Raw genomic sequence first — 13,330 nt, 5'->3', positions numbered from 1 at the left:
AAAGGGGGAATAGAAGAAATTCTGCCTTTATGTGTTGGAGTTATAGATCACATACTAAGATGAATGACCTAATTCCTCTTATCTTTATTGTATGCATTTCCATCGAGATTTTTATTTTTTCCTGTGAATATGTATTTTATTTATTTGCCCCCGCTCTAATGGACTTGTTTTGACTAACAGAAGAGTGACATGATAAACCTTCAAGTCCAAGACTCAAAAGCATGCTTAATTTCTGTTCTTGTCTTCTAAGAAATCAAATGTTGTAAACTTTCAACCCAAAATTTGTCCTGTCTAGAAGAGACGAAGGCATAGGAGGATGGAGCAGAGATTGAGAGAATGACCAACCAGTAACTGGTCTACCTTGAGACCCACCCCATGGGCAAGCACCAATCCCTAACATTATAAATGAGTCTCTGGTATGCTTGCTGACAGGAGCATGTGTCCTCTGAGAGGTTCAACCCATTAGCTGATGGAAGACAGGTCCAGAAACCCATAGACAAACAGAGCATTGAGATTGGCTACACTTATGGAAGAATAAATGGAAGGATTACAGGCCCTGAAGGAGATAGGAACATCAAAGGAAGACCAACAGAGTCAACTAACCTGGACCCTTGGGGCTCTCAGAGACTGATCAACCAAACAAAGAGCATATTCAGGCTGGATCTGGGCCTCTCCACACATATTATCAGGCGTGCAGCTTGTTTATCATGTGAGTCCTGAACAACTCGAGCAAGGGTGGGATGCGTCCCAAAAGCCGTCTCTGAGATATGTTCTTCTAGCTGAGCTGCCTTGTCTAGCCTCAGTTAGAGAGGAAATACCAGCCTAGCAAAGACTTAAAATGCTAGGGTCAGAGGATACACAGGGATGCCCCCACACCTTCAGAATAAAAGGCAAAGGGAGATGTCAGAAAAGGATTATGGGAGGGGGAGGCCTGGAGGGGGACAGTGAATGAGATGTAAAATGAATAAAAAATTAAATTAGGAAAAAAGAGAAATCAAATGTTGTATAAAAGCATCCAAAGGGAGCCTGTTGAGAGTATGATTTAGATGGAGCTGACACACTCTGGCTGCAGGCCACACTTGAGTCCACAATGTCAGTTAAGCTATCCACAAGCCGCATGCTGACAGAGTCATTACAGTGAGAATGAGTCCAGCTTATACCAGAAGGTGCAAAGCATAAGCTGAAGCTCTCTTACAGCACTGTCTGTGCTTGCCAGTCACCAATGTTCTGAACAATTACATGACTTGCTTTAGAACAGTGAAACACTTGTAAATAAACAATTAAGGGCAGATAAATGTTTAAACTAATCTGTAGCTTCTTTAATTTTTTGATGTTTTTAGTTTTTATTACAGTTGTTAATATTTTAATTTAATAAAAGTATTGTTACAACATAGCTTCTCTCTCTTCTCTCCAATGCCTACCATGTCCCCATCTGCTCCTTCACAAATTTATGTCCTCTTTTTCTGTAATCACATTGTTCATTAGATATAACACACACGATTATGAATGTGACGCATACAAACACACACATGTATGTATGTGTGTATGTATGTATGTATGTATGTATGTATGTACCTACTGAGTTCATTTAGTATTATTTTTGTGTATATGATTTCAAGGTTGACCATTGATAGTGGGTAGCCAATTGTGGGCCTATACTTGGAAACACTATTCTCCCTTTCTTAGTAGTTGGGAATTGCTTGGAACTTTTCATCTAGTGATGGAGCTTTGAGTGACTTCTCCCATCCACACTGACATGTCAACTTGTGCTGGAATGCTTCAGATCGTGTTTAGGCAGACATATTATTGCAGTATTGTGAATGTAGCTCCCCCATCCTTGCCAGAAGGAACAATGCCACTACATATCTCTTTGTCCTCTGGCTCTAACAGTCTTACTGCAGCTTCTTCCCTGATGTTCCTGAGCCTTAGTTGCAGGAGTTATGTTACAGATATATCAATGGGTGTTTCACAGCCCATGATCAGTTTTTTAAAATTTTGACCCTTTTTGGCTTCTTCAATAAAGGGGTAAATCTATACATAGCTGTGGGTGTAAGGATAAATATTTATGATTCAGTAAGGAATTATAGGAATTACAAGTTTAGGAAATTGCCAGTAGTAGATTCTTCTGTAAGCCATGTGTACTTGGCTATATTCACGGGACCAGACATGATTTTCCTCCTGTTGAGCTTGTCTTGAGTCCTCTTATGCCTGTCACTTGGAAAAGGTATCTTACTGTTACTTAGGAAAAATGATCTCAGCCTGCTGAATATTGTCACTACTAATTAACTATGCTGCTGGTATATTAGTAGCCCATTCCTTCTGGCATAATTTAGGATGCTTAGAATCTGGTTTATGATACATATTTATGTGAACAAGATTTTATAAAACAGGTCTATTAATCAAAAAGTATTTCCTAATAAATGGCTATATATGTATCACTGCTCAAAAATGAATACTGTAGATATATAGAACTCTAATCATATTTAAAGGCAAAGTTTATTTAAGTTTATCTGAAGTTAAGCTGCACTTGTTAAGGTCTGGCATTTGGATACATTGATATTTTCATAGGATGGCTTATAACACTTCCAAAAAGGTTCTTTTGTAATATCAAAACATAAAGAATCAATTTGGTAGCATTTCAATTTAAAACCTACTACTACAAATGAAGAAAAGCTCTTTTTAAAAATCATTAATGAAAAATAATGTCTTACCTTCCATTGTGTATATGTAGCAGTGGTAGAAAAATTCTTCTTCCAACAGGTAAACAAATTTGCAAATTGTCCCATTTATAGTTACAAAAGATGCTGAAATGAGTGTTTTCAGTATTTCTCTCAGACGAATGTGGTGATGTTTACGTATGTTCTTGTGTTTGTTTTTCCACAGAACTGTGAGAGGTAAGAAACCAGATGATTTTGTATAGGAGAAATAAGACTCAGAAACGATTTTGTAAAACTATCATTTCATTTGTAAATGCCTATTGTTTAGAACAAAACAATGTGAAGAAATTCTCATTTCCAGCTAATTATGTGTGAGTACAATTACCCAAACGCGAATGTCTGTGAAGCTGGTTTTCATTTCTTTCCCAAAATAACCTAGATTCTGTGCCAATCAGGTTTTATGCTATTCATCAAACTAACTTCATATTCTAAGTGACTAATCAGAACATTTCTACATATTAAGTCCCTGTGTGTTCTTTTTTGATACAACCATTTTGCCAACTTTTTACCTTGATATGATTTTAGAATGCATAAATAAGTTACAAGACTAGTATATATAATCCTTATCTCTTTACACAGGCACTTTACTTTGTTAATATTTTGCCCATCTTTGATAAATATATATATATGTATGTACGTATATACATATATATATTTACTAAATAAGGTATTTTCATATATGTATGAAATATATTCATATATAATACATAATACTTTACTGATATAAATGAAACGTGAGTGCAGGTGTAGTGTAATCCCTTCTCATATGAATAATTTAATGTTCATTTTCTAAAAATAGAGCAATATTCCTTTAATCCCAGTACTTAAAAGAGGAAATTGATTGTTTTGTTCTGCTTTTTGTTGTTGTTGTTGGGTTTTTTGTTTTCATTTTGTTTTTGTTTGTTTTGTTTGTTTGTTTTTTTATACAGGGTTTGCCAGAAACTTGCTCTTGCTCTGCAGAACAGGCTTACCTTGAACTCACAGAGATCTGCCTGCCTCTGCCTCCCAAGTGCTGTGATTAAAGACATGGTCTACCACTGCCCACCTTTTTTATTACTATTTTTTATTACTGTCTTTTCAAATATTATTCCCCTTCTCCTGAGATTTCCTTGTCTGTTGCTTGTTTGAATTTAGCAGTCCTGATATGTTCTCATGAACTCTTCCTCATTGTGCAAGACATTCTTCACTTTTCTATAAACCTTCATCTTGATCTCTTTGATAGTCCATAGACTTGCCTGTAATTATAATCATATTTATTTTACTCCCCTGGTCAATAAATCATACTTTAAGCACTCAACCTATTTACAAATTATATTTTAGATGAATGCATTTTTAGGTTGTGGTTACAACATTGTAATGTCAGCTTCTTCTAACAATAAATACACTTTAATCTTTTTAAAAACTACAATGATAGGCACACAGAACTTCAGAGTTTGGCCAGGCATTAATTACTATTTAAAACAATTCATTTTTGCTTTGAATTATAACAAAAAATACATTAATTACTTCCAAGACTAACAATGATGAAACAAATTTATTGAAGTCTTGCTATGCTTGAGGTAACTTGTACTTTTTACATATTTACTATTTAATAACAATAGCAATTAATCTATCAACTCTTTTTCATATTACAGCACTGCATTACACACATTGCAAGGCTTATCATATCTGATAAAATAATGAGTTCTGAGGAAACCTTGTTTGCTTCAGGTACAAGCTTCTATTCTTAGGAACTGTCATTCAGGCCTTGTAATGCAGTTACAGAACACTACCATCATTCCTGTTTTACAGTTGAGATAATTCATCAGACAGAGATGTTAAGTTCAAAGTGGGATTTACATCTTTTATCGAAAGTGTCATTTGAAGCCTTCCTAAGCTACTCATCTTTTTCTCTTCCTACAAATGTTAAAACAAATGAGTATAACCAGTGTAGCTGAAGACAAATGTGGTCTCATGTATTTGAAGAACATAAGACTGAAATCAGGCATCTGTATGGCCATGTTGCTTTTGGAAGCTATAAGGAGACCTTATTTGCTTTTGCAATTTCTGATATGGCTTGTGATATATGGCCTGTTGCCTCTGGAATCACATTGAAATCTATTTTGTGGGTCTCTTTTTGCTTATTTATTTGTTTATGAGGATACTGGTCATGTTGGAGTAGGGGTGTACATGTGCAAAGACTCAGTTTCTAAATAACTCTAGAGATTGATAGTGTCTTCCACTATTCCTTTCCACACTATCTTTTGAGACAGGGTCTCTGTTAAACTGCCTAGACTAGCTGGCCAAATTAGCCCTGGTTTCCTGCCTATCTCTGGCCCCAAGCACTGGAACTAGAGATCTGTGAAAATGCCTGGCTTTTACATGAGTGTCAGAGATAAAAACTTGGGTCCTTATTCTGATGCAGCAGAAGCTTTACTAACTGAACCATTTTCCAATCCTAAATTTACATTTTCAAGCTATATAATTTTAGAAAAAGAAATTAAATAAGGCTCCATTTGTAAAACACTTAAACTAGGCTGTTGCCAATACAAATGTTTCATTTTAAAGGAAATTTTCTTTCAAAAATTGTTCCTACTTATTAAAAGTATTTTTGGCATAAATTGTACAGTTTTATCTATGTATGAGTTCTACTTTTGAATTTCATTTTACTAGAATTCTACATTTCACCATCTTTATACATAGCACTTTATATCTTACATTTGTTTTCACATGTACATAAATTCCTATCTTTATGCATTTTTTCTTATAGGTAGTCATTATTAAAATCACTGATGAAAAACTCTTCAACATTTATTTTATACATGTGAACTAAATTCTATTTACCTAGTAGTTATAATCAACAACTTAAAGCATGGTTTATGTTGTTAAATGACACGACAATTTAACTACCATTTACTGAATCTATCTGATTCAGGGTACTACATTTCTTATTGATTCTTTACAACTATCTATGGCATGAAAGAGAGCTTCATAGTTAAGTCAAAACTTAAGCCTTCCATGTTAGTGTTGGTTAATCACATGTGTTGCCAGGAGCCATATTTCGGTTACTTGTCCACCTTGGAAGAACATGAACAGTTTTGCAGAATGTATCCTTATGTGGTAACATATGCTATATACCAGGGAAAGATTTATTTTCATATTATCACACATGATTAAGTTCCTCTCACTCAAAATCATTCTATGGTTCATCATTGCCTAAAGATATAGCATATAGGCTTTGTCATATAGGTTGCTTTAGACTTTGTCAGATGTTTATACCTATTTCAATAAGGAAGGTAGGTCTGTGATTTTCTTTTCTTATCCTGAGTCAGTTTTACTTTTAAAGTCTTAAATATATACATGGATAGGTACTGGTAGAAATAAGTATTCATATTATTTTTATCTGATTGCCTTTGTTAATTTTTTTCTCTTTTTGATAGTCATTAATTTTGTTATTTCTTTTCTAAGAACCTTTAGTTTAGTTCTGTTTGCCACATCCTGTTTTTTAAGTTTTTCTTTGAATTTCATAACAGTTTTGCCCAGAGTACTTTGCAAAGACAGTTGAAGAGTCAGGACCTCCACTATGTTTTATTCTCACAGATTTCTTTCTTTTTTTGGATATTTTATTTATTTATAATTCAGATGTCATCCCCTTTCCCTGTTTCCCCTTCCTAGACCCCCATCCCATCATTGCTCCTCATTTTTGCTTTAATACTATTTTAGTTACATGAATATATTAAGGTCAGTTCTAAGTTGAAGTTCTAGCAATACAATAGATGCAAGTAGTCAAGGAACAACCAAGACAATAATCACAAATAGTCAAAGAACAAGCAAGGCATTAAACACAATTCCATTAACACTCCTGTTATCATTGTTTCTAAGAGCTTTTCAGGATGACCAAAGTATCTGAGACTACTTCCCTGTCCTAGCCCAAAGTCATTTTCATTTCTGAAACCTACTTCCTTGTTCTAGCCTAAAATTTAGATTGCTGTCTGAAATTACTTCTTTGTTCTAGCTTAATATTTAGATTACTACCTGAAATTAATTTATTCTAACCTAATGTCCTATTCATATATGAGACACTGGGCACATTCTTGGATATTAAAAGAGGAGTTAAGAGGTCTTCTTTTAAAAGTAGATAACACTAGAAACCTTTTACAGGGCAACTGTGATAATTTGGTACCAGAGTGCTACCATGGATTAAGGGTATCGTTAATAATTGTGGTGATGTTCATAGTCTTAAATCAGAAATAACATTTGAATGTTTTTTCATGGAAATACCATAAGAAAACATGGAATTGGTGTCTCAATGATTCAGTCTTTGTGGCAGCCATGAATATGCATGCATAAAAGCATAACAATCTATCTACAGATAACTTTGTTTTATTTATTTCAAATGTTCTACATGACCTATTTTATACAATTAATTCTTCACATGCGCTTCCAAATACATTTTAATATTTATATACTTATTCCTTAGGATTAATGAGGTAATGTCTAAAGAGAACAGCACACTCTTTGGAGAATATAGAAGGTCAGACTCTAAATCATGGTAGTACTTACATTTGTGTTGAGGAACTAAAGTGATGTCTTTTCTATTTCAGAGTACAAGAGGTACCAAGATACACTGTGGCATTACAAACCCTATGATGACGACTGTTTTGGGAGTAAAAGAGAAATAAAATGACTCCTACTAAGGAAGAATGGAAGCAGACAATCCCAATGTAAAAGAAATTTGAATGAACACTAGTTATGTACAAAATAATCCATCACTCTACTGTTAAAATATTTCCTTCCCTTTTCCTGGATCTTGTTCCTGTATCTGCCTCTCATCTCTGCATATGTAACTGGGTCTCTTCATCTGGCTTCTCCTCATATCATCCATCCTACCTGTGAAAGTACTGTAGAACTGAGTCATTTAACTTTTAATTCTCTGTATCCCACATTAACAATATCATACTAGAACTATAGTTAAATACTATCTGCCATTAATGTCTAGTATACTTCTGTAGTTTGGTCAGATCTCCTAGGTGCTAATAGCCTTGTCTCTCAAGTACATATGATGCTACCTCTTCTTGGATGCCAGTCATGAGTTTCATTGTTTTTCACTATATTGATGACTTTTTTAAAAAATAAAGCATAATAAAATAAAACCAAAACTATTATATTAAAGTTGGATAAGACCAACCAGCTGAAAGAAAAAAGGCCAAGAGAAGGTATAAGAGTCAGAGATTCACTCATTCTGACACTCAGAGTTTCCATAAAAACACTAAACCTGAAACGATAATACAAATGCAGAGGACCTGATGCAGACACATGCTGGCCCTGTACACACTGCTATAGTCTCTGTGAGTTCACCTGAGCTTTGCCTATGCTTATTTAGAGTCTGTCTTAGTTAGGATTGCTATTGCAACAATGAAACACCTGACCAAATAGCAAGTTGGGAAGGAAAGGGTTTATTTGGCTTACACTTTCATATAACTGTTCTTCATCGAACGAAATCAAGAAAAAAAAAGTAAACCTCAAACAGGACAGGTACCTGAAGGCAGGGGCTGATGCAGAGGCCATGGAGGAGTGCTGCTTACTGGCTTGCTCAGCCTGCTTTCTTGTAGAACCTAGGACCACCAGCTAAGAGGTGTCACCACTCACAATGAGCTTGGCCTTCTACTATTGATCAATAATGAAGAAAATGCTTTTACAGCTGGATATTTTGAAGCCCCTTTCTCAACTGAGGCTCCTTCCTCTCTGCTGACTCTAGCTTGTGTCAAGTTGACACAAAACCAGCAATTACATATGATTTTGTTTTCTTGGTGTCATCCATTCTCTCTTGCTCTTACATTCCTCCTGCCTCCTTTGCCTTATAACTTCCTGAGTTCTGAGGGTAGGGTTTTTATGGAGACATCCCATTATAAGGTTGATTGTTCCAAGGTCTCTCATACATAAGATCTGGATGTAGGCCTGTAAATGTTCTCTACTGCTCCAGGAGGAAGCATCACTGATAATGAATAAGGTTATGATTATGAGTGTAGCAGAATATCTCTAGAAGTCATTTTATCATTATATTTTTTTTAAACCAGCATTGTTTGGTTTTACCCTAGGTTCCTGAATTATTTGGTCTCTGTTTTTGGGTCAGCAGTGTCATGTATGGTATTTATCTTGTGGAGTGGACCTTAAGTCAGGCCAGTTTTTAATTGGCTACTCCTACAAGCATTGTCTCACAATTGACCTCGTATATCTTGCAGGTACACCAGTGTTGATAAAGAGTTTATGGCTGTCTTTTTGTTTATATTTCTTTTGATAGTATTGAGAGTATCTTCCTGTACCAAAGATGCTGGATCCTAGGCGTAAAGGCTCTATGTATGTACTGGCTCAACATCAACGAGTTGTGTAGGTGTTGTTTTCAGCAACAGGGGCTGCTCTCAGTCTGTGGAGAGCTACCTATAGTCTTGGCAATAGTCTGGGTTGTTTGGGGATTCCTGTTGGGCCCTTTTGTCCAACAAATGAGTTTCAATTTTAGCATTCCTAAAACTAACCTAACTCCAATCCTTGTGAATCTTTGTGACTTTTGACATTTAGGTACATGGTGAACAACTTTTTACAGTTTTGATCACGCCAAAGAGTTCGAGGTCATCTTAGTTATCTTTACCCTTCCTACTCTATCAGCTAATGTGGCTGACATGTTTTTGAGTTATACCTGAAGTCCAAGAACTTTTTACTGCCACCAGCTTCACTTTCATGGATTGTTATGAAAACTTCCAACTAGATCTCTGCTGTCGGTTTTCCCTTTTCTGAAAGGCCTTACATAGTGGAGTTTTGGCATGGTAAAGCTTCAGCTTTATATTTCTAGCTGAAAGTGATTTGGTATTTCATAATTAACCTCTATAAAATCTCTGACACAGAAATCAGGTATTTATATACTTGAGTTCTTGTTTTCACTGGATTGGCTGAATGCTAAGGGCAGGCATTCTTGTTAGTTAAGGAACATACTGTTTGTTTGTTTATTTTTTTTAGAGTCATTTTCCTAACCTATAAGACTACTCTGACCCTCAGAGGCATTTCCTATACTTTCCTTCTTGACTACTAGGTTGAGAACAAGGTTAAAGGCTACACACAAAGACTTAGGGAGTCCTGGGTCTTTCAAGTGAGAGAACAAAAATATTATGGAAAAGCTAAGCAATGCTATGATAAGACCAGAGAAAATGAAACCATATATAGTATGTGGCAGTATTTGGAGGAGAACATGAAGAACATTAGGTAGAAAATAGAGTTTACTGAGATGGAAGCAGACTTTCCAAGTATAGGGGTGACCACCAGATAGAGAGCAATAACAAGTTTTAAATCTGCTTGCCTTTTTATGCCATGCTCAAAAATTGCTATGTTGCTGTGGATATTATAACATGAAAAATTTGGCTGGAAAGATGGCTGAGTAGAACTAGACTTCATTGTGAAAACAGGTGGTATGTAGTCATTTACCAGAACCCATGTAAAGTCAGATATAGTAGAATAGGTCTGCAGTCACAGTGTGGGGATTTCAAGAAAGAGGAGGAAACAGAAGAATCCCCAAAATTTCTAAGTACCAGCTATCTTACCATACAAAAAAGCAAATCATAGGATAATCTGTTTCAAAGAAGGTAGAGGTCAAAGACAGAGATCTGAATTTTCCTATGATCTCCAGACTTGTAACATTGTATGTATATGCCTATGCTCATAAATATGAAAATGTACCCACTAATACAAAAGGAAAGATATAATTTTCTACTTGAAAAATCAATATGAATTTTTCTATCTTAATTTTTTTGTTTTGATCTTCTAGAAAATTGTGACAATAAAAAATTATTTTTGTTAATTTGAAGACAGGTGTATATACAAGTAGAATAAAAATCTTATGAAGTTAAAATAAAAAATAAATGCCTAGCAACTATCCTAGATATGAATGAAATAGTAATGTACAAATGAGCTACTTTGTGTACAAATGATATTTTTTAATATTTTGATATTTTGAGGTATTTTCTCAAGGAGTAAATATTGCCTGTCACAGGAGAGGAAGTGAAAAGTGACTCAGACTCAAATTTTACTTAATTTGCCTGAGTGACTTTGTAGCCAATAAAACTAAACAGATGGGGTAGAAATTTCATAATTTTTAAGTTCATGAACTATAAGGATAATTTGAAGTATCATGCTACAAATCCCATGTGTTTGTCTTTGTAAAAGACGCAAAAGTAAACCCCTATATCCTAACTCTTATTTGTGCAAAAGGCAGAATCTTGTCTTCTTGAAGACCAAAGGTTTCAAAAGAATGCCACACATATTCTTTCTGTCTAGCCATGAATTCACAGCAACCTGAACTCTTATTTTATATTATGTATATAAAACAAGGACAATCCAGTGACTTACAAGCTATTGTTTGGGATAAAGGATGACTCTCTTATTTTCTTTCCCTAACAGTTCTTCAGTATCTCAGGAGGCCTTTTCAGCGGACACACACACAAGTGGAACTTTTTGAGGTCCTGGTCTATTAATGACTGATGGAATGTACAGAGGCTGCAAAGCCAGTACACTGTAATGCCACCAGCTAAAGATTATTATGCTAATTTTTAATAGAGAATGTAGACAAAAGAGTCATTTAAGCATATGAACTGTAGAGCTAAAATTATTTATTGAGGATATTCTACTGGCAGATGCTAGGAAATAAGGAGAAAGACTAAGAGAGGTAAATACTGAACTAAAACCTTCCAGGCTATAACACAGCCATGAAACCACTAGTTTAATTCTATTGTTATTTAATGCTCAATTATTTAAAATACATAAATGAGAGCTCAGGTTCTGATGCACTATTCTACTGAGACATGGACCATGCATTTGAAAATGACTAAGTTTGAAATCATATTTTAAGCATGTGGCTGTACTTATGGGGTTCCCTTGTAATTATTTTAAGTTTCCCATTCTCTATTGACTTGCTTGTAGATGACAGAGCATTTCACAAGCCAGAATTAAGCCCTTAGAGAAATACTATTTACTGCAGTAAATAAAATCCAAACTTTGCCTTATTACTAGTTCTTTTGTTGCTGTGTGTATATGCGACTCCCAAACAAATGTTGATTAGTACACTGAATTCTCAAAAGCAAATGGTAGATATAAATCCTGAGAGAAACCAGTGGATTGAAATGTGCCTGCTCTGTCAACATAAACAAACCCCCAGGACATTCTTTCTATGCTGTTTCCTACAAGAGTTGAGGAATTAATACACTGGCCTAGGAGTTGCCTCTGCTCTCAGAGTAACACAAATAGGATGGCTACCGGCCAACCCCTTTCATTATTCCTACTCAATCTTGCAAACAATGAAAATGGAATAGATGCTTTCAATCACCTCTTGTTTTTCTAAGGTGTTGAGGTTTCAATCTTTTTTATATGCTTTTAGAATTTATCTAGTCAAAACAATGGTGGTTTAGAAAGATTCAGTTCCCAGATAGAACAAATTGTGATTTAGTGCTAATAGAATCCAAATATGAGTTGGCATAAGGAGAAGTATCATTCCTTCATTAAAAATAGTAGTTATGGAGCTGGCAACATGTTTTATTCCTCTATTAGAGGGCTCAGCTTTGGATTCTATTATCCATACCAGGCAGCACAACAAACACCTGGAACTTCAACTTCAAGGAATCCAATGACTCTACTGACCTCTGTGGGCATCTAAGATACATGTGTGTAGAGACTTGCACATAAATAAAATGAAACGAATGCAAAGAGTAACTATTGGCTGCTCATGACCCACAAAGATTGACCATGGATAGATTTAACCAACTACTGAAAATAACTTGAAAATAAATACACAGAAAAGTCAACTTTAAAATATTAGACTTTGAATGAGAAAGGACTCTTGTCTCCAGGAGGTGGGAAGCAAATGAGGTAAACCCCAAAGTTTTCCCAGATAACTCTCTGGAGGAGTTTCCAGAGCATGGCAAGGAGCAGAAGAATCTTGGCAACATTGAAGCGTCTTTCTCCATGGAGGTAATTAAGCTTGAAGTCTGGAAAGAAGAAAGCTGTTGGGATTCTCAGGCTCAGTACCAGAAAAGAGAGAGCAGCACAGAGGGAACTCTCAATATATACAGAAGGTCTCTTTACAATATTCATTTGAAGATGGATCAGCACAGATATGTGAGAGTGAAAAAACCTTAAATGAAGGAGTGAGGGAGGTGTCTCTGTAAATTGCTTGCTGTGTAGGTATTAAGATCTGAGTTAGGATTCTTGTGCCAATATAAAAAACACAAGCATGCTTTTATAATCCCAGTTTGGGGGAGGTAAAGACAGGATCTCTGAGGGTTGTGGGACAGATAGTCTATCAGAATTTGTGAGCTCTGGATACAGTGAGAGAGCCTGTCTATCTCAACAAAATAAACCAGAAAGGGTTCGGAAAGATACCTGATAACTTTTGGCCTGCACCAGTATACATTCACCTGTGTACACATGTGCACAGGCACATATGTATATAACACACACACACACACACACACACAGCCCAATGCACATAATTATTAAGATAAAGAGTGAATCTGAATAAAGCCCGTTCCACAAAACCAGAGTAAAATAGTCATGACTGAGAATATCAGGAAGGAAGAGGATCTTGTTTTAGCAGG

Source organism: Grammomys surdaster, unplaced genomic scaffold, assembly GCF_004785775.1.
Source record: "Grammomys surdaster isolate TR1022 unplaced genomic scaffold, NIH_TR_1.0 126066, whole genome shotgun sequence".
Lineage (NCBI taxonomy): Eukaryota > Metazoa > Chordata > Mammalia > Rodentia > Muridae > Grammomys > Grammomys surdaster.
The sequence above is the reverse complement of the archived record's forward strand: the minus strand, read 5'-3'. Positions refer to the sequence as shown.